This window comes from Eptatretus burgeri, chromosome 1 (genome assembly GCF_056783735.1).
Source record: "Eptatretus burgeri isolate ZD-2024b chromosome 1, Ebu_testis_v1, whole genome shotgun sequence".
Classification (NCBI taxonomy): Eukaryota; Metazoa; Chordata; class Myxini; order Myxiniformes; family Myxinidae; genus Eptatretus; species Eptatretus burgeri.
The window spans coordinates 95,434,525-95,456,784 of NC_140961.1; the positions used below are offsets into that span (position 1 = coordinate 95,434,525).

The 22,260-nt window shown below is 39.4% G+C and overlaps 1 protein-coding gene across 1 annotated transcript in view; it reads right to left on the bottom strand.

Annotated features, from left to right (window-relative positions):
- The window catches only part of LOC147034992 (uncharacterized), a 178,339-nt gene that overhangs the window by 57,626 nt on the left and 98,453 nt on the right, over positions 1–22,260 (bottom strand). The window contains exon 3 of the mRNA XM_085892171.1: positions 17,601–17,675. The gene's annotated coding sequence lies outside the window, so the exon portion shown is untranslated. The remainder of the gene's footprint in view (positions 1–17,600; positions 17,676–22,260) is intronic.

Here is a 22,260-nt window from a genome sequence, read left to right on the forward strand (position 1 = left end):
TGAATGTACCATAAGCCAAATTTAATTACATAGATGGATTTCCTCCATACCACAATACCAAAATATATGAAAGACGAAGCATTTTATTATTCTTAAAACGATATTCACATCGACATTTCTGCACATGATATGTGATGATCCACATAGTGGACTGAGACAAAAAAAAACTAAAATGAGAGGGGGATGGGGCAGAATGTACCATAAGCCAAATTTAATAAGATAGTTGGATTTAATCCATACCAAAATAACAAAATACGTGAAACATGAAGCATTTTATTCCTGACAAAAAAATTGCAGAAACAAGAAGAAGAAAAAACATTTTTAGACAAGAAAAAGAGCAATCAGAAATTGCAGACCCTCGCTAGGACTTGTTTTGTCTGGTATTTGGGTAATTTTGTATGGTGGATGTTGTGTGGTGTTGATGTAATTAATAAGAGACATAACTACAACTGCCACTTTATAACTGCTGGCGGTGATGATCGGGTCCCAAGACGTCCCACTTTGACGCAACCCCAATTTGATTGGATGCCTGGCCCTGATCCATGACTTTTTTATTATCATTAAATAAAATGATAATATATTAAATATATATTATCATTTATTAAATAAATTAAATAAATTATTAATAAATTTAAACATTAAATTAAATAAAAAACAAATTAAATTCAAATCAAATCGAAGACCAAATAGGAACAGTCCTGCATTGGAGTAATCAGAAGGAACCCAAACAAGCAAAAAGCAAAGATGAAGTAATCAAGAGGAACCTGCTTAGGATTCACATTTTAGCAGCTACTCGACCCTTAAACCCATCCAGGTGCAGCCAAGTGAGCCTTTTTCAAAAAAAAAACTCCATATCAAAAAATTTAATAATTCAGGCTGCCAGACCATGTGTTTGATCATGTTGAAATATAAAACATGTATTCCCCATCACTACTACATTATAATTGTGAAGATTCACGTCGATTGATTTAGCAGTTCCATGGAAAACATTATTTAATATTTTTCTTCACTCCAATATGGTTGCCAAACCATGTGACCGAACAATTTTTCCTTAACAAACTTGTACACTCATGGCTTGGGGAACATTTGCGTGAAGTTTCCCCTCGATTTATCTAGCCATTCTGGAGAAAGATTTTTTTATAGGTTTGAGGGTAAATTCAATATGGCTGCCAAACCATGCGACCAATGGCATCAAATGTGTGAACCTTTTGTTCCTCGTGGAAACGCAGTCATACGTATAAAGTTTCACCTCAATCTGTTCAACCACTTCAGCGAAAAAGATATTTGAAGGTTTAACAACAACAAGAAACAATACGGCTGCCGAATCCCATGACTGATGAAATCATCAATTTTTTTTCTGTGGACCATTTTATCCTGAGATGACCCTCACAAAATTTCATACTGATCAGATGTAGTGCTCTACATGTGCACTTATGATGCCATAGCGAAGGTACCTATGATATCATTAAAAAAAATCACACATTTCCCATCAGTACTTGCTATGAGCCAAGTTTCAATTATTTTCCTTGGTGCGGTTTCAGAGATACAGATGTCCAACTTTTTCCCGTTTTTCCAACATTGCTGCCACACCACGTGACATATGACACCATAATTACCATTCAAACATTTTACGTGAGTAGTCACACCTATGGTGAAAATTTTGTTTAAATCCCACAAGCGGTTGCGGAGAAAACCACGAAAGTTCTGTTTGGACAAACAAACAAACAATGAGACAAACAAACAAAGGGACCCAAACGCAATACCCTCCCCCTCCGGTGAGGGTAAAAAAACATAAAAACATAGAGGGATGAAATCTCAAAAAACAACCAAACAAGGTAGGAATGACACGACATTACGATGACACAATAGGACAACAGAGGGGGCTGTCAAAGCCTGCCATCTCTTATCGATTACCATCACGACATATTTTGACATTTTACTTTGGTTGCAGGATTTTGATGGATGAAGAAGAATGAAGAATAATGAAGAACAATGAAGAACGAAGAATAACAATGAAGAATGACACCACATTAAGATGCCACAATACGATACAACAATCCTCTTCTGGTTTAGCATCATATCTTTTGACATTGTTCCATCACAATCCTCCAACAAAAGTAAAATGTCCAGACTTTTCCCTCCATACAGTCCGGACTACCATCTGTTTGGGCTCTTGATGCAGTACATCACATGAGAGGCCGGCACTATAAAACCAACAAGGCCGTGTGTCCAGAAAGTCCAGATAGCCATGTGGATCTGGTTGCGAAGTGTTGGAACGGAGTTCTGTTGCAGCAGGATTTTTAAGCTCGTGCTGCGCTGGCAGAAATGTGTGTGGAGATTTTGTAGAAAAGTAACGTGGTATGTCCAGTTACTGTTAATAATATCAGTTTTCTTGCATGCAACTTTGTATTAGTGTGCAGTAAACACGCTCATGACTTTCAGTGCGGTCCACCTAACTTGGGTATGAATGGGTGATTGTATACATTTGTGATGATTTTGATGTTATTGGGAGGAGCTCATCAAAAAGTAAATACATGTGCTGTTAATTTGAATTTACTGCTCCTTATGGATGCCAACTCTTGGGATTTGTCAACACATTATTATTCAAGTACTGAACGTCAATAAACAAGGAAGCAGCATGCACTATTTTAAAGTATTTGGTTTGACTCAGTTCGGCTTGGAATTGAACCACAGAACTCTCAGACTCATAGCGGATGCTCCAATCATTGTGCCACTGAGTTTGGTTAAAAGGAACACCCTGGTGATGTCCTTGTGCATGCTTGGGAGTATTAGAATATCTGAAATGTCAATCTGTTCTCGGTATGTATGGCTCGACTGAACTCAGCTCTGCTCTCAGATCAGGATCAACGCCATCCAAATTATCGTAGAATCGTGGAAGCAGCAGCCTCTGTAGAGGCTGAAGTGAGAGTTTGTGGACCTTTGTAGCACGAGCGTATCCTTTGCCAGCTCTAATTCACTGAGCAGCACTCACACCCAGAATATCATATTCTACCCACAAGTTGCACAAACAGGAGTCCTGCATATTGCATATGCCACCCGAGAACTCTGTAAAAGTTAAATGCAGTGTGCAATCCTCCAAGACAAGCGATAAGTAACTTCTTATACTCAGGGACAGACCCTTTGAGCTCCATCAGCTTGGGATAAAATGCCTCATCTTCAGGGTGGCCATACTGTCTCGTCATCCCTTGTAAAAATTCTGACATTGCCTTTGTTTGCAGAGCGTTAATTCGTTAGCTTTTTCCCTTTTTTCAAACTGAGTGATTGCAACTATGGGTGATATGCAAACAATTCCGCCATTGAACAACAGATTATTGTCAGTGTCTGGATTCACGAACATCCATAGACAGGGAAAACAACGTAAGAGGTATGCGTTGACTTCCAGCAACAATTCAGCCAAAAAGCTTCCTCCCAAAAAAAAATTTCTACGTTGAAAGTATAAACTCTGTATCAGGCAACACAAAAGATTTGCTAATAATGAAAAGGCCATAAACCAGAAGTCAGCAGTGCAAATTGGTTGAATAATTTGTTGCCAGGTCACCATCGACCATAAACATACCGCATAGCTTGGACTACAGCGTTCGACAATTAGTCCGAGTGTTGGCCAGAAAAGCGTGCATTAGGGTCCGCACAATGTTTTTCTGCATTTTTGTGATCATCGGACCATCTGAATGAATATTCCGATTGATGCCACTCTGGCACCCTTGAGCATTTTTATAGAAACCCATTAAATTCAAATTAGTGGTGGCCATTGTCAAAATTACTATTTTTCTTAATGTCTCCAAAAGTAAGCATACAAACAGCCTGGTTGAGGTGTCCAAACCCATGTTTTTAGGGTCACTGGTCATGATAAACCCACTTGCAATTAAATAACATTTAAATTTAGCTCATTAATATGCAAGTTAGCAGTCGCCATTATTGAAAATGTAGATAAATATACATATAGATAGAAAAAAAACACTTCTGACTTTGAGACTATAGATCACCTTATTATTCATACAGATTCAACAATTCGACAGTATGCAATGAAAGCAGCTAACAACATGAACAAAAGAAGACATTCTTGTGTAAATCAAATGTTCATATATATATATATACATATATATATATATATATATATATATATATATATATATATATATATATATATATATATATATATATATATATATATATATATATATATATATATATAAAACAGGTTTGTAAACCTTATGAAGGCTACTTCACTGATTGGTGTCTCATTCAGTGTCAGAGTCATCATCAAGTGCAAATGCAGCAGCTGCCTTCGTGTGCTCATTCCTGCAGCCATTATCTCCATGGCTAAATTTTTTGCGCTATCGTGTACCGTTTTGGCTGTATTTTGGGAACATACATATATACATACATAATACATATATACAAGATGAGAATTTTAGTAATATATAGAAGATAGATGAGGTGTGTGTGTGTGTGTGTGTGTGTGTGTGTGTGTGTGTGTGTGTGTGTGTGTGTGTGTGTGTGTGTGTGTGTGTGTGTGTGTGTGTGTGTGTGTGAGAGATGGGTTTTTTTTTAAACATAGTTCTACTGGAGCTTTCTTATGTGGAATGTGATGCACCAAAATGATCGTCATGATCTTTTCAGTTGATTAGGCTAATTAACTACAAATAACCTGGAAGAATTCCCATGTTTTAAACACATGCCATGTTAAGGTGTATGGAGCAGCTTAATAGGTCCTTCCACAGCATGTAATTCTAAGTACAAAATAAATAACAAAAATAATGACAACATTTTGACAAAGCATACATTAATTAATACAAATAATATTAACAATAATAATAGCAGTATAATTTGGCAATAATAAAAATGAACGTATAATCCCCACACTGGCTCAAGCACATGTGGGTTTGGTAAAAGGCAAGTGAATGCTCCAAGGAGTACAGCAGGTGGGTTTGCAACAAGGCCTTGAAGACCAATGAAAATTTGGTCCATCGGACCAACGTGCCCAGTGGTTTTCCATAAAACTGTGGCAACAGTAACTACCACAGTGCTTCATATCTCATTTTACAAGCATGCATGTAGGATATTCCTGCTCACCAATGATTCCCAGGAAGCAAATTGAGATATGGAAATTACCAAGATGAGGGCCCACCACCTTGCAGAGACCCATCACTTTCAGTGGATGTTAAAGGATGCCTGCAACATTTTGATTTTCCTGCTGTCAGTAAACCGAGCAATTTGATGCCTTTTTGAGATGACAAATTGTTTCTACAATCATTTCTCTGAATTTTCCCCTGTTGTTGGTTGGCTGTAGAAGTTTAAGTTGCTGCACAAGGATATTTATTACTTGAAGCTTGGCAGATAATACTGTTATAAAGATTGAACATGTAGTAGACGTTATAATGTTTGCAATATGATTATTTTTGATTTCACAAATGTAGAGGATTAATGTCTTCAGTTGTGCTCTTAATGCTGGCTGTTTTGGAACTTTAAGTTCAGAATGTAGAACTTTGCCTCAATCCTGTTGCCAGTTTTACAAAACATGCCTAAGGGATCAAGAAAGCTGCTACCTGTTTACTCAGCTGCACTGGGCAGAGGTAACATGGGGGAAGTCAGGGAGTGTGTTTGGGGGAATGGTTTTACATGCATCTACCCTTAACTAACAGATTGGTTCTGTGTGATCCTCTATTTGTGACAGTCCTGCTTCATTCCGTTGTGTCAGCATTGACAGACTGAATGAATGTGAAAATAACATGGCTGATCAGACCTGACATTTGACTGGAGCCGATTTGGGTAAGAATTTGGAATTTGTTCAGAGTGCAAGCAATAAGTTACCGACTCATTGTGAAAGAAACCATGGGATCTTTAACGTCCACCAACTAACGCTCGCAGATGGGTCACCCAGCTTAACATTCCATCTGAGGGGCAGCACATGATGTGTTGCAACATCCTGCCTGTGAAGCACCAACGTGACAATACTCAGATCAGGAATTGAAACCAGACTCGACAGTCCAAAAGTAAGGCTGTTACATCTGTGCCATACTCTCAAACGGAGGCCACACCCATTGTTTTTTTCACAAGTATGTTCCTCACAAATGTAATAATTTATTGAACAGTAAGGGCCTTCCTGAAGTATTATGTTAATATTTAAAGGATGTTGTCAATTCTACTAATTCTACAACATGCTGTACTTAACTTACCGGAATTGCAAACCTCGAAATAGTTGTCCACCCAAAGGAAGAACTTTATTAACCTGTATGCATTTGAAAGATATTCTGACTGCCTGGATCATCAGCTGGACTCTGTTCATCATAGAGGTTTCGAGCCTTTCAAGCCAGAACCTTTTCGAATGGTGGATCACAACTGTGGCCATGAATCTACACTCGAAATCAATAGCTCCACAACATCATTTGTGTCCAGAGTCCTGGACCCAGCAATGCAATTCACTATTTTAACATTTTACCTTTCTTGTTAGAGAGTTTACTACACCAGCAAAGACCTTGTGGTTTCGGAGGGGTAAATTCCCATATTCTAATGTATATGGCATATTTTATGATGATATGTCGGCTTCCACCAAGTGGCGCTACATAATACACATTTACATTGAAAGAATTGGGGTCCTACCCCAACTCTATACCCTTGGGACTACGATTTGTTTTTTTATTATTGGCATCTAAAACCTTACCCTGAACAACCCGAACACAACAACTAGTTTTCAAATCATTCCGTCAAGCGGTTCAGGAGTGTATAGGATGAAAACAAACACAGAGAGTAGAATGCTATAGTGTGACAATTCCTCCACTTCTGTAATCAATGTATGTAGTTTTGTGCAGAGAATTGAGGTATTTATTACCTCCACCACTGAAGGTGAAGGAGGTTATGTTTTCACCCCTTTCTGTGTTTGTTACTTACGAAATCTAAAGATTTCGTAAGTATATTGATGACTTCCGTCCTCTGTTTGCATGTTTGTTTGTGTGTTTGTTTGTGTGTGTGTTTGTGTGTTTGTTTATAGGGACGATAACTCGAGAACGGAAGAAGCTACCAAAGTCAAATTATACCACGTGATTCAGGAGGGTGATGGCAAGCGCTGATTAGATTTTGGTCAAAATCGGTCAAAGGTCAAGGTCACAGTGAGGTCAAACATTCGATTTTTGATGGTTTTGTACAGAATCATCGTAGAACCTTCTGGTTTGCGTCGCTACCTTCTCGAGAGACAGCTTTTATTTGACAAGGTCAGAGGTGAAGTTGACGATTTCGTAAGTACCAGTCTATGACTGCTTGTTTGTGTGTTTGTTTGTGTGTTTGTTTGTGTGGTTGTGTTTGTGTGTTTGTTTGTAGGCACGATAACTCTAGAACGGAAGAAGCTACAAATGTCAAATTACACCACGTGATTCAGGAGGGTGATGGCTAGCGCTGATTAGAATTTGGTCAAAATTGGTCAAAGGTCAAAGTGAGGTCAAACATTCGATTATTGATGGTTTGGTACAGAATCATTGTAGAAACTTCTGGTTTGCGTCGCTACCTTCTCTTAAGACAGCTTTTATTCGACAAGGTCAGAGGTCAAGTTGACAATTTTGAAAGTACCAGTCTATGACTGCTTGTTTTTCTGTTTGTGTGCAGGATATCTCAAAAAGTTGTGGACGGATCCGATGGAAATTTCGTGTGCAGGTTCGGTGTGTGAGAAGGACGACCTAATTAGTTTTTGGTGAAGATCCAGATTCGGATTCGAGTACTACAATTTTTTTTAATGATTCTTCACCATTGAGAAATAGGGCCAAAAACGATGTAATACCCATTAGAGTATCAATTATCCCATCTCCTTTTTTTCTAAATTGAAGTCCGACACCCCTTTGTCTTTGAGGTTTCTAGTATCCTCTACCAAGATACATACCTTCGCCCTTGTAGTATGGGGAAAGGAACATCCCCTCCCCTGTAATTATTTTATATTTTCCCAACTCATGTTTCCTCACAATAACCATCGTATTTATTTATTGGAAAACTTCACGAAGGTGAATTCTGATGGATATAATTTCTTTATGAAAAGAAATCATGCGATTATCTTGGTCGGTTATCCTAAAATTTACTCTGTGTATGGTTTTTCCTGACACAGGAAAATAAACCAGATTTTTGGGTTCCATATTGAATTTATAATCAATTGGGGTTGAGTATGCGCTGAATGAAAATTTTGTATTTGTTCTTATTCCATCATTATAAGCGCCATCAATAAAATCACAGTGAATAGATACCGAATTTATGCCTGAGGATATTTGAATGACATTGTCACTGTAAAACGTCCCATTAGTTTCAATCTTTTTTGAGGAGAAACCCAATAACTCTCTCAATGAATTATCAATTGTGAAATCAATCTTGTAGTTATTTTTAAGTTTAATCGTTGATTTTGAAGTATGTTTTTGAATATCTATAACAATATTTTTTGGTACATCACTCTGTTCTTTCATAAGACGAGGAATTTCGGAAGATATTTGAGAAATCTCATATGCTCCGGGTGAAACTTTTATCGTTTTGTATCCACTTCCCAGATTATAACTAAACTTGTCATTTATCTCAGTGATATTAAATTAGGTATTATAAGTATCCATGGAAAATAAAGACACCTCATAATCTTTTGTTGCATCAAGTTATAGTGGATATGGGAATGAAGATGTGTGGTCGCTTGTTGTGAAATTAAAACTAAGGATTGTGCTTCTCATCTTATTGAATATGGGATAAAATGTCTTTGTATTGACATTTATTAATTATTTTCATGTTCATCAACTGGTCTAAAATGGATGATGCTTCATTAAAACAATTATTTCCAGCCTTCTTACAACCGAACATCAATAACAGTCTATTACCTAATTGTGATGGGTCATTTAGAAGAAAACTTACACCTGAACCAAGCCTACTTAAAGGCTGAATAATATGTTTCTCCTTCTCATTCTTCCTACCTTTACCAGATAGACTAACCCTATAATTAAGAGAGTCCAGCAGTTCAATAGATAATATATCATCCTTATTTTTCATATTCAATGGTTTATCAAAATACTTTGATTCATCCCTCACAGTTGAACCTTGTTTTCCATCTTTTGTAAGAAGAAACATTAATCTCGGAGTTAGTTTCACAGGTGGTTGAGCAGAACTCCAGAACCATAATTCATCATTAAATATCAATCCCTTTTCTTGAACAAGATGAAATATTGCTGGTTGTTCTGTAGGAATGAGTCCTGCTTTGGTTTTTGAATCCGCTGAATATTCATTGTTTTGAAGAGCATTCACAATATAATCAGGGGGTCGATTAATCTCTTCCAGTTGTTGAAATAATCCTTCATCATCCTATTCTAATTCTCCTCTATGCTCTAATTCTTCCTCCATCATTTAACTGAAATCTTTTAACATTTGAAGTTTTTAGGAGTATATTCTATTTTGGGAACTGTGGAAACATCTATAATTTTTTCTTGGGAAGTTTTTAAAAGTGGTTCAAAAAATTTATCTTGTTTTCTTTCAAATGCTTCTTCACCCGTTAGTTTCTGTCTGCGTTTCTTCTTTATGTCTTCCAGTTGTTTTGCAACTTTTGAAACCAACTCTTGATGCTTCTGAAATCTTCTTGCCCTTTCTTTCGCATCCATTTATTTATTGGAAAATATCATTCACTGAATTATAAAGGTCAACAGGGAAATTTTCCTTTTCTTCATCATTAAAGTAGATGTGTTCAAATAAATCCTTTTCTTTAAATATTTCATCAAATTATTTATGAACATTAATACGAGTTATAATTTCTTCTTCACTAATACTCGTATCTCTGCTTTTCATACGTTTGCGTTGAGTTTCTTCAACAACATCAAAACCGAATGATAAAATCTTCACCCCATTACCACTCAGATGTTTAATAATTTGTCTCATTCCTTCTGGATTAGTATCTAATATCCCAAGATCACCAGATTTTAGTTTCTTTAACTCACTTTTACAATGTGAATATTTTGTTGAACCAAGAGAAACCTCCTCAAATATTTGACCTTCATTCCTGAATCGCATATTTTCCTCTTCTGAAATATCGTAATAATTTTCACCTTCTACTTCTCCAGGTCTTATTGCTCTCATTGTTGTAGATACAATGTGTAGCACAGGGTGTTTCTTAAGCAAATTTAAAATATTCTCATTTGTACTATACAAGAACCTTGATTTATGAAAGTTTTTTTTCCAGAAGCAGATTTACCCACAAGATTTATAATAATCGTTGTCATTTATATATGTAATTGTTTATAAAATAAAAAATATATCTTTTAATATCTCATCTTGTTTCACAACAATATATTTATATTTTTCAGTCGTGTGCTTCATATCATCCCCAAATTCCTTGTTACTAAATTATGTAGAACAATTGTCTCTCCAAAAATTGTTGAAATGTATTGAATTTAACTTGAATAAAATAAAAGTATTAGCATTGTTTCTTATTGAACGATGAGGGAGTTGAAACTATGATTGACTAAGATAAATACAATTACAAGAAGAATGTCTCCCTCTTGTGTAGGAGCTATCCATTACCGTTTGGTTTCTCTCATTAACACAATCATCAAAGATAACGTTCTTTTTTGATTTATCCAAATCTTGGGGAGAAGGTATATCATCCGTATTATCACTAAGAATACAAGTTATCGGCTTTGATTTCTTTTTATATCTCTGTGTATCACAAAATGGTTGTATTGTATCGTCAATGTTGTAATCATTTTGTTTGTTTTGAAGTTTCAATAAACCAATTATATCTTATTTTTGAAGAATAGCATTAAAACCTTGTGAGAGTAGTTGATACTCAGGTTGAAAACTCGACTTTGTGAAAATTATTAAATTATCATAATCCAAAAAGTTGGGAGTAAGGGGCATCTTCAAAAGTAAACAGGTTTTTCCAAACCCGCTTGAACCAACTATGAGACATCTTCACGAATTTGGAAGATTTTTATGGTTGTTAAATTTTATCTTATTTTCCCAAATGGGTAAAAAATCATTCATTTATATATTTGGAAAACAGGTTATTTAATTTATTATTTGCTTTTTTTTAGAAACTCTATATTTTATCCTAAGTTCAGGTTTAATTTCAAGATAATCCATTATTTTATTTATACAATATGTTTTGTTGATATTTCCCTGAAAATGACAATCGTGAATAATATATAACAACAATGCTTTGAACATTTCTCTAATATGTTCAGTTTCTTCCATTGTAAGAAAAGGTGTGTTATCACCCTCATACTTTACACTCATTTCTCTAATAAATCTTGTAAAGTAAATCTAAAAGAATTATATTCCTTTTATATTTTTTATTGTCATTAATTAGAAGATAATCACAGAACATACATTGTTTATTGGCTTTTGACTCTGTGTTTAATACCCGCCTTTCACATGCAGGACAATTCTCAAATTTGTCATCTGGAGAATCAGGAAATTCAAGAGGCTCAAAATCTAGTAAACTATTCATATTTATAAAGTAAAACTTTACTTCAAATAAAATTCATCTTCCGTATCATCTTCGGTACTTTCATTGGTGCTTTCACAATCATCTATAAAACTACTTTCATAACTATCGTTTGAACACAAACTCTCGGTATCATAATTGTCTTCTGTTCCAACAGAAATACTATCATCACTCTCATAATCTTCAAAATCTTCAGTTGAATAATGACTCGTATTTAATTCGCAGAAAAAAAACATTACCATCTATACCTATATACTTTTTTCATTTACAGATTCAACTACTCCATTTTTTATATTGAAGGTAATTTTAAAATGATCCTTAACTCCTATTGAACGAAATGTCATTTCACCTGATATATTAACATCCTTTATTTCATCAGGATTTACGTCTTCAGGGTTGTTGAAAAAAATACAAATTTATCCTTGCATATTATAGATGGTCTTATCTTTTCTTTCTAAAGCTTCATCCATTAGGTTTTTATTTTTTGATACTTTTTCTTGTTTCATTTTTTCTAGTTTTGAATATAAGAAGGAGAGGAGAAACTTTTGTTAGAGCTACTTTAATTGATGTTCTTCCAGATATGCTAAAAGCCCTTCCACTGAAGGAAATTGAAGAACTCATATTATTTATCATAATTGTTTTTATCCAATAGTTGTTATATTTATCATTATTCAATTTTACATCCTCGATATATTTCTCAGTATCTTTTACAAATGAAGAGATTGATTGAAACTTGTCTTTTGTGTCTTGATACATTGTATTCATTAAGTGAAAAAAGTTGGAGGATAAAATGGTTTAAAGCACAGATTCACCTATATATTAAACAATATTTTCATCAAGAAAATTTTATTTTAAGCAAAGTTTTGTTGTATAAATATGGTGAATACAACATACTGTGATGTTTGTAATCATGAATATAAATGTTATAAAAAAAACACCTTCAAACCAACAAACACACATTCAATCTTTTCAGACAAATATCTTCACTTGACCAAGAAACAAAACATTGTGATAGATGTGATAATGATATTCTTTAAAAATAATTATAACAAGTGGTGCCAGGCACAACAAATCCTGCCCATTTAAGGCATGAAGTTATTTTTGGGATCAAATTTAATTTTGATACATCCTTAACCTGAATGTTGATTTTAAGGAATAGAATAAGGAATATTTTAGTCTTAGTTTGAAGTCAATTAAACCATTTTTGACGAAGTTATGAGCAAAAAACGATTTTGACCTTTGCGTGACCTGACCTTGACCTTTGACCTAATTGGACCCAAAAGTTAATGGGGTCGTCCAAGGTTCATTACCCACCTGTGGATACAATTTGACAGTGTTTGAGCCATCCATTTTCCCGTAAAGTTGTATTTTCGGAACCATGTTTTAGTTTTTATGGAAAATTTGTAATTTTGACCGATGACCATGACCCCCAAAACTTTGGACCCTACCAATCTTCACAAATATGCATTTTTCACTTTAGGAATGGGTAGGATTATAAGTGACAAATAGAATAAGGTTCATTATAAGCTTAGTTTGAAGTAAATCAGATCATTTTTGACGAAGTTATGAGCGAAAAATGATTTTGATCTTTTCGTGACCTTGATCTTTGATCCAATTGGACCCAAAAGTTAATGGGGTCGTCCAAGGTTCATTGCCCACCTGTGGATTAAATTTGATAGTCTTTGGTAAAGTGTTTTTAAATTTCGTATCCAGATTCCGATCTTCACTAAATTTGAATCGATTCGTCCTTGTCACAAACTCAATCTGTCTTCCAAGTTTCATCTGAATCCATCCCCATTTTTTTGAGATATTATGCTATATATAGTTTTTGACCCGATCTCTCAATGGTGCATTGGATCACTTAAAAAAATTCCAGTAGCCAAATCCAGATTCGGATCTTCACCAAAATCTAATCACATTTATTTATCCTTGCCACACAACAAACCAGTCCACCAAGTTCCGTCCAAATCCATCCACAACGTTTTGAGATATCCTGCTCACAGACAAACAGGGGTGAAAACATACCTCTGTCCACCTTCAGTGGTGGAGGTAAACAAAGGGAGAATTGTGGTGCTCCCCCACATCTCGAACCCCAGGAACTGAATTTTGGGGTTCCATCGAAACCCTCCCGTGCACAATCCAAGGACAACCATCAGTTTTCACCTCATTCCATCTAACATTTCAAGGTTTCATACAAGTCAAACAAAAATGTTTGTATCCACAAGTGCAAGCAGTGATGCCAGCCAGCTTAAAACCTTCTTTAATCAACGCTGCATTCAATTTTACAGCACTATGCCTGGATGAGAGAACAAGATTATGGTGTGAACCAACTTTCTTATAGAACTATGGGCAGGGTCTGCGAGCGGAAAATTTGATTGGCCGAGATGATGTAAAATCCCATAATATTTTGTCCAACTACTGCTAAACGGAAGTTTTTTGAAAGTGCGACTAAGGCGATTTGTGTTCAACAGTGTTCAAATATATAAATAAATTGAAATGAATATAAAGATTTTGATGGGTGGAGAACAAAACTATTTTTCAAAAGTTTACTACCGTTGGTGCAGCGTCTTTCACTCCTTATTTAACACATTCAATTAGTTCTTAGTGCCTGTTGTATGTGTCCTTTATGACATTCCTAAAAGCAGTAATTTCCAGTTTGGAATTATTTTCAACTCACAAATTCAACCCATCAATTCGCCAATGGGAGTATTGGTGGGGGGGGGGGGGAGAAAGAGGGAGAGAGGAGGGAGGTGGAGGATAGAGGAGGGATTGAGGAGGGATGGAAGGGAGGGAGAGAAGATGGAGGGGAGGGGAGATGGAGAGGGAGAGATGGAGAGGGGTCGGAGAGAGAGATAGGGGTGAGAGGAGTCGGAGAGAGAGGGAGAAGCCTGGTGTTCAAAGCCTGGTGTTCAAAGCTTGGTGTTCAAAGCGTGGTGTTGGCTTAATGGTTTGGGTGGCGAGCTTTGGATCCTAGGGTCCTGAGTTCAAATCCCGCTCAGCTGTTGAATTAATACCAGGTGGGGTTAACTTGGCCTGTCATCCTTCCGAGATCGGCAAAATGATTGTCAACATACTGGTATACTGTGTAGGAGTGGTAGCAGTGTACTGGTATAATGGATGTATCGGTGCTGTTCCATGGCTGCAACTGCAGTGTGGTAATCTTCATCCTGATGAAGCAGCATTTATACTGTGTCGGTGTGGTGACCTGTCCAGGATTGTGCCCAATAGCCAAGGAGACTGCTTAAGCAGCACCAACGCTCTACACATAGTATGGTCCCTATCTCCTTGTGATCATAACGCCTTGAGTTTAAGCCCCGTTGGCCTCACAATTAACACCAGGTGGAGTTGACTCAGCCTGTCATCCTTCCGAGGTCGGCAAAATGAGTACCAGTGTACTAGTATCATGGTTGTATCGGTGCTGTTCCACGGCTGCAACTACAGTGAGGTTATCTTCATCCTGATGAAGCAGCATTTATATGGAAGGAAGGAAGGGGTGGGAGAGAGAGGGATAGGGGTGAGAGGGAGTTGGGAGCTAGGGGAGAATTCCGTCAGATATGATGCCCAGCTGAACGTCCATCTGAGACGCCACTGCCTGTGAAATTGATGAATTACCCTGCCTGTGAAACACCGCGATGACAATTTATAGCTGAGCATGCATACTTCTTCGCTATCCTGCCGTGATCTGGCGATTCATTGTTTTATAAAAACTGAATTCATCCGAGCAGCAGTTCCGACTGCTTAAAAAAAAACCAAAAAAAAAACCTTTCCTTTGGTCAATTCTCACATTCTTTGACACCTCTTCCTCTCCTCGACCTCTGGGGAGTCCTTGTCTTTGGAGGTGGAGGAGGGGCTTTGGGAGGAGGATAGCATGAGGGGAGGGAAAAGAAGTAGCATGAGGGAAGGGGGAGGTAGTGGGAAGGCAGTATGAGAGGAAGGAATGGGAAGGCAGTGTGAGAGGAAGGAATGGGAAGGCAGTGTGAATGGAGGGAATGGGAAGGCAGTGTGAAGGGAGGGAATGGGAAGGCAGTGTGAGAGGAAGGAATGGGAAGGTAGTGTGAGGGGAAGGAATGGGAAGGTAGTGTGAGGGGAAGGAATGGGAAGGCAGTGTGAGGGAAGGATATGGGAAGGCAGTGTGAGGACGGAATGGGAAGGCAGTGTGAGTAGCGGGAATGGGAAGGCAGTGTGAGAGGAAAGAATGGGAAGCCAGTGTGAAGGAAGGGAATGGGAATGTAGTGCAAGGGGAGGTAGTGGGAAGGCAGTGTGAGGGTATGAATGGGAAGGCAGTGTGAAGGGAGGGAATGGGAAGGCAGTGTGATGGGAGGGAATGGGAAGGCAGTGTGAGAGGAATGAATGGGAAGGCAGTGTGAAGGGAGGGAATGCAAAGGCAGTGTGAGGGGAGGGAGTGGGAAGTCAGTGTGAGGACAGGGAATGGGAAGGCAGTGTGAGGACAGGGAATGGGAAGGCAGTGTGAGGGGAGGGAATGGGAAGGCAGTGTGAGAGGAAGGAATGGGAAGGCAGTGTGAAGGGAGGGAATGGGAAGGTAGTGTGAGGGGAGGTAGTGGGAAGGCAGTGTGAGGGTATGAATGGGAAGGCAGTGTGAAGGGAGGGAATGGGAAGGCAGTGTGAAGGGAGGGAATGGGAAGGCAGTGTGAGAGGAGCGAATGGGAAGGCAGTGTGAGAGGAAGGAATGGGAAGGCAGTGTGAAGGGAGGGAATGGGAAGGTAGTGCAAGGGGAGGTAGTGGGAAGGAAGTGTGAGGGTATGGAATGGGAAGGCAGTGTGAGGGTATGGAATGGGAAGGCAGTGTGAAGGGAGGGAATGGGAAGGCAGTGTGAAGGGAGGGAATGGGAAGGCAGTGGGAGGGGGGAAGGGGAAGGCAGTGTGAGAGGAAGGAATGGGAAGGCAGTGTGAAGGGAGGGAATGGGAAGGTAGTGCAAGGGGAAGTAGTGGGAAGGCAGTGTGAGGGTATGGAATGGGAAGGCAGTGTGAAGGGAGGGAATGGGAAAGCAGTGAGAAGGGAGGGAATGCAAAGGCAGTGTGAGGGGAGGGAATGGGAAGGCAGTGTGAGAGGAAGGAAGGGGAAGTTAGTGTGAGGGGAGGGAATGGGAAGGCAGTGTGAGGGGAGGATATGGGAAGGCAGTATGAAGGGAGGAATGGGAAGGCATTGTGAGGACAGGGAATTGTAAGGTAGTGCAAGGGGAGGTAGTGGGAAGGCAGTGTGAGGGTGTGGAATGGGAAGGCAGTGTGAAGGGAGGGAATTGGGAAGGCAGTGTGAAGGGAGGGAATGGGAAGGCAGTGTGAAGGGCGGGAATGGGAAGGCAGTGTGAAGGGAGGGAATGGGAAGGCAGTATGAAGAGAGTGAATGGGAAGGCAATGTGAGGACAGTGAATGGTAAGGCAGTGTGAGACGAAGGAAGGGGAAAGCAGTGTGAGAGGAAGGAATGGGAAGGCAGTGTGAGGGGAGGGAGTAGGAAGGCAGTGTGAGAGGAAGGAATGGGAAGGTAGTGTGAGGGGAGGGAATGGGAAGGCAGTATGAAGGGAGGAATGGGAAGGCAATGTGAGGACAGGAAATGGGAAGGCAGTGTGAGGAGAGGGAATGGGAAGATAGTGTGAGGGGAGGGAATGAGAAGGCAGTGTGAAGAGGGGGGTGGAAAGGGTGAGGGGAGGGAATGGGAAGGCAGTTTGAGGGGGGCAATGGGAAGATAGTGTGAGGGGAGGAAGTGGAAGGCAGTGTGAGAGGAAGGAATGGGATGGTAGTGTGAGCGGAGGGAATGGTAAGGCAGTTTGAGGGGGGGATGGGAAGGCAGTGTGAGGGGAGGGAATGCGAAGGCAGTGTGGAGGGAGGGAATTGGAAGGCAGTGAGCGGAGGGAATGGGAAGGCCGCATACCAGGGCCTTACCAGGGTGATAAAACATGCCCAAACAGCAGTTTTCTTTTTAACCACTGTGCTCTCCATAAACCGGGCGGTTGTATTTATAAATGAAAACAAATGCTATCTATTTGATAAAGGTCTGTCTGCATGCATCCCCCCCCCCCCCCCCGCCACCCACTCTTCCAACATCCTCACAGTCCATGCTAAATGTGCACATACACTGGCGATATACTCATCCTTTCATTCGCGCACATGCACGGACTTACCCACACCCACACTGTAATGTGGCATGTCCTGCGTGGCTTCGATGCCGCAGCACCTCCGCTCCCGAGGTTTCAACACTGCAGAAGCACATAGTTAATGAGACGGCCAGATAACCTCCTCTACAGCACCACAGGCCCGAGCTCGAGTTCAGTTCGGATTCCCATGAAAGCCACACATCCCACACACGTTATCAAACAAGTAGGCATTCACACATCCCATGAAGAGTCTTTTGTTCCCATTTATAACACATCCTTGTGTGCTATTCACATACCTCTTCGCTTGTATAAACTACTGACTATTAATATATTGCAGTAACTTTTGGTATATTTACCTTCACCACCGAAGGTGAAAGAGGTTATGTTTTCACCCCTTTCTGTCTGTTTGTCTGCCTGTTTGTGTACAGGATCTCTCAAAAAATTGCGGGCGGATCCGGGTGAAATTTGGTGGTCAGGTTGGGCGTGTCGCAAGGACAAATTGATTCAATTTTGGACAAATTCAAGGACAAATTGATTCAATTGACAAATTCAAATGGATTCAATTCAAATTGAGGATCTGAATCCGGATCTGGATACGAGAATAATTTAATTTTCAAAGTGATTCTTCACCATTGAGAGATAGGGCCAAAAATGATATCATAGTACTGTATAGCAGGAAATTTCAAAAAATGTATTGGGCCCGATGTGTTCTCGTTTTTCAGGCATTACGTTGCAGAGGTAGGCGCTCTACCGAGTGCCCTTCTAGTTATATTAATATTTTGCCGTGAAAGCAAATTGCACAAAACGGTGTAAAGCAAAAAAAAAAAAAGCCTCTTCACTTGCAGCAACAAAAAACATTCCTCTTCGCTTGCATAGACTACCGAGTATAAATATATTGGAGGAACTCTAATCGTATATTTATAGGAATATTTTGTAATGCAAGCACACCAACCAAAACAGAAAGAACAAACTGCGTATGTAATTACCGAAAAAAAATTTAACAAAATCGCAAATTTGTTAAAAATTTTCGAATTTCACTCCAGATTTTGACACTTATTTTGTTCACCAGATCCGATATCTGACATGGCAAGTGACCCACATATTGTGGGTTTGACCCGTGTTCCTTCTTTAAACCCGCAACCCCATGTCGGACGAAAAGTACAAACAATTTCAAGAATGCAATGTTTCGCTTCCATTCCACTCTCACGGATTCACACACAAAGTGATCTGTAGCGATCTCTATCCGATATGCAAGATACCGCTCTAGTCTTACGCTAATGGTTGAGTGACATCGTGAGCTTTACCCAACGGACCGATTCCTTTAAAATCCTCATCGGTTGGCATCACTTCCTCTTGTCTGCAATTTGTCATAACCCAGAATCAATCAATCGACCTATTCGCTTTCCAATTCGCTCTTCGACCTCTTCCTGTGATATTTATCGGTACTTTCGAGTATTTTGAGTGGTAGGATTTGATTCGGATTTGTTTTCATTCGTATACAGGGTGTCCAAAAATAACCGTTCCAAATTCAAACCATAGGTTGAGGAACACAGAAAGTACAGTTTGGATGAAAGTGGATAAATTTATGGACAGTTGGTGTCACAGCTAGCACATGACACAATACATTGATGACTTACAAAACCGCTATAAATGAGGTCACTAAGTAGAGCGCATACCTCCGCCAGGCTGATTAGTTTGCGTTTTGTATCCCACTGATCGGCTGGATCTGGATTCGGACCTTAACTAAATTTTAAGCGACTTGTTCTTGTCACCTACCCAACTCATCCACCAAGTTTCTTCCGAATCCATCCACAACTCTTTGAGATATTCTGCTGTATATAGTTTTAGCCCAATATCTGAAAGGTGACAAATCACTTAAAAAAAAAACTCTCGGATCTGGATCTGGATCTTCACCAAAATCAAATCGATTCTTCCTTGTTACATACCTAACCTGCCCACACGAAGTTTCATCCGAATCCGTTCACAACTTTTTGAGAAATCCTGCTATATGTCGTTTTCTCTCCTCCTCACCAAGGTGAAAAATCACTTTGAAATTTTTCGGATTTCAACAAAATGTAATCATTTCGGCTTTGTCACATGCTCAAACTCTCCACCAAATTTCGTCTGAAACACCCCACAGCTTTTTGAGATAGTTTGTTCACAAACAAACAGACAGACAGATAGGGGTGAAAACATAACCTCAATCCACCATCGGTGGCGGAGGTAACTTACCATCTAACATGGTGTCTAAGTAGTGGAGTTGAACTGGGTGAACGTACGATTATACCTTTCTGTAGATGGCAGTGTCGGACCGTGTTGTATACAGGACAAACTGAATCCATCGTGTTGTTGAAGTTCATTGAGATTTGAGACAGTTGCATCATTTGTGGATTTCAAAATGTCCCATTTGCAGATTCGAAAAACAGAACTGGGACATTAAGGAAAAGTTGTTTTTACGCTTTTATCCTTCAGTCGTACAAGAAAAGTAAATACCTCGACATTAAATAAGATTAGCTTCGTTTTTCCTTGTTCAATTATTTCGGGAGGTCAAAGTTAAGAACATGCCTACAGTGCTTTACCAGACACATTATGTATTTGTGCTCACTACAGAAGTTTCCTTGTCTGCAACTTTGTTTCACCTTGACTCTCATTATCTTGACTGCTGGTCCAATTTTATTTATCTCCCTGATTCAGTTAAGTCGCAGTCCCTGCCCCACCAGGTAAGATGCATTCAAGCCAAAATCACTTTCCATGTGATCCTCTCTAACTCAAAACTCACCACGAACCACCATACTTCCTTACCCCTCTTTTTGTCTGTGGAACTGTCTCAATGAGTCCACTGTCTCAAATTCTTCCCGATAGGATGTTAAATCTTCTACAAATTTCTGCCTCATGATCTCTCCTATTTCCATAACTGAGGTTTCCTCCACCCACTGAGATGGTGTTCTCACACTTCTCTTGGAATTCCCTCTCCTTGTGCTGTGATGCATCTGCTAAATGTCATCCCAATGTTTGCTTTTGCTATATTTCATCTTTGGATTCATTTAATTTTTCCACGAGCCTCAAAAATTGCATAATTTATTTATTTTTAAATGAAGTGTGGTTGGTACCATTTCAGTGCCATTCCTCGTCATCTGAAGGACATTTAATAACAGTCAACCACTGTGTGGACCAGTGTCACGTGTGGACCAGACCACGAAGGGCAGGCAGATTACCCCTTCCAAGATGGTTATTTATGAGTCTCCTGGATTTTTACATGGTACTCTCATCGTGATACGGTAACTTATCGAAGACTATCTCAAATCCCAGCTTACAATCCAAATCCTTAATGCAACTCATGTCTTCACCCTCATTTGAACTCATGACCTAAGGAGTACAAATTTGGTTTCCTCAAGACAATTGCGCTTGTTGCAATTATCACTTGTTTTCACAGTAGATACTTGTTAAGAAGTGGTATATTTATTATCCTACACATGGGGGAAGAGTGAAACTACAGGGTGAGTGATAAGTCCCAGAACATGGTTTTAGCTGCTTTTACAAGATTTGTTTATACCATCTACCAGGGTGAGCCATAAGCCCCATGAGTAATAACATATTACAGTAATAACAGTAATACATCATAATAGGAGTAACGAGAAGGGCAATCGGAAGAGCGCGTACCTCTGCCACGTAATGCCTGATCCACGAGAACATATCGGGCCCAATCAATATATTTTTGAAATCTCATGCTATACAGTACTATATCGGTTTTGACTCGATCTCTCAATGGTGAAAAATCATTTTAAAAACTTAAATAAATCTTGCATCCAGATCTGGATCCGGATCTTCACCAAAATCAAATCAGTTCGTCCTCGTCACACACCGAACCTGTCCACAAAATTTCACCCGAATCTGTCCACAGCTTTTTACGGTATCCTGTACACAAACAAACAAACAGACAGAAAAGTGTGAAACATAACCTCCTTCACCTTCGGTGGCAGGGGTAATAATAAAATATTACAGAAACACAATAATTACAGTATCTTCTTAAACATCGAGTGCATCTGTATATGCCTGGTGTTGGCTTAATGGTTCGGGTGGTGGGCTTGGGATCCAAGGATCCTGAGTTCAAATCCCCCTCTGCTGTTGAATTAATACCAGGTGGGGTTGACTCTGCCCGTCATCCTTCCGAGGTTGGCAAAATGAGTGCCAGCTTGCTGGTATACTGTAACGGAGTGTCGACCCATACAGGATTGTGCCCAATAGCCCAGGAGACTGCTTCGGCAGCACCAACGCTCTGCACAGAGTATGGTCCCGATGGATGGATGGATGGAGTGCATGTGTATGACATCCACCATTGTCAAGCCACAATATATTTTTCTCCACACGCGGTGTGAAAACCGACGCAAAATACAAAACATGTAATGGTGCCAAATGCTTCCTCAATGCGTTGTTTCAATTCAACAGATACCATGTGATGTTCTGCAACTTTAGCTTTGTCATACCCCCACATAGCATTGTCACAAGTGCTCACTTCAGGACTGCACGGTGGCCACAGAAGTGTTGGCAATGACCTGCCAATCCAACGGTTGGGAAAAATTTGATTGAGGTAATTTCATACCACATATGCACGATGTGCACCTCACCCTAACCCTCCCAGCTAACCAGGTGCCCCATCCTGCTGGAAAGAAATCTCATGGGCTCGTCC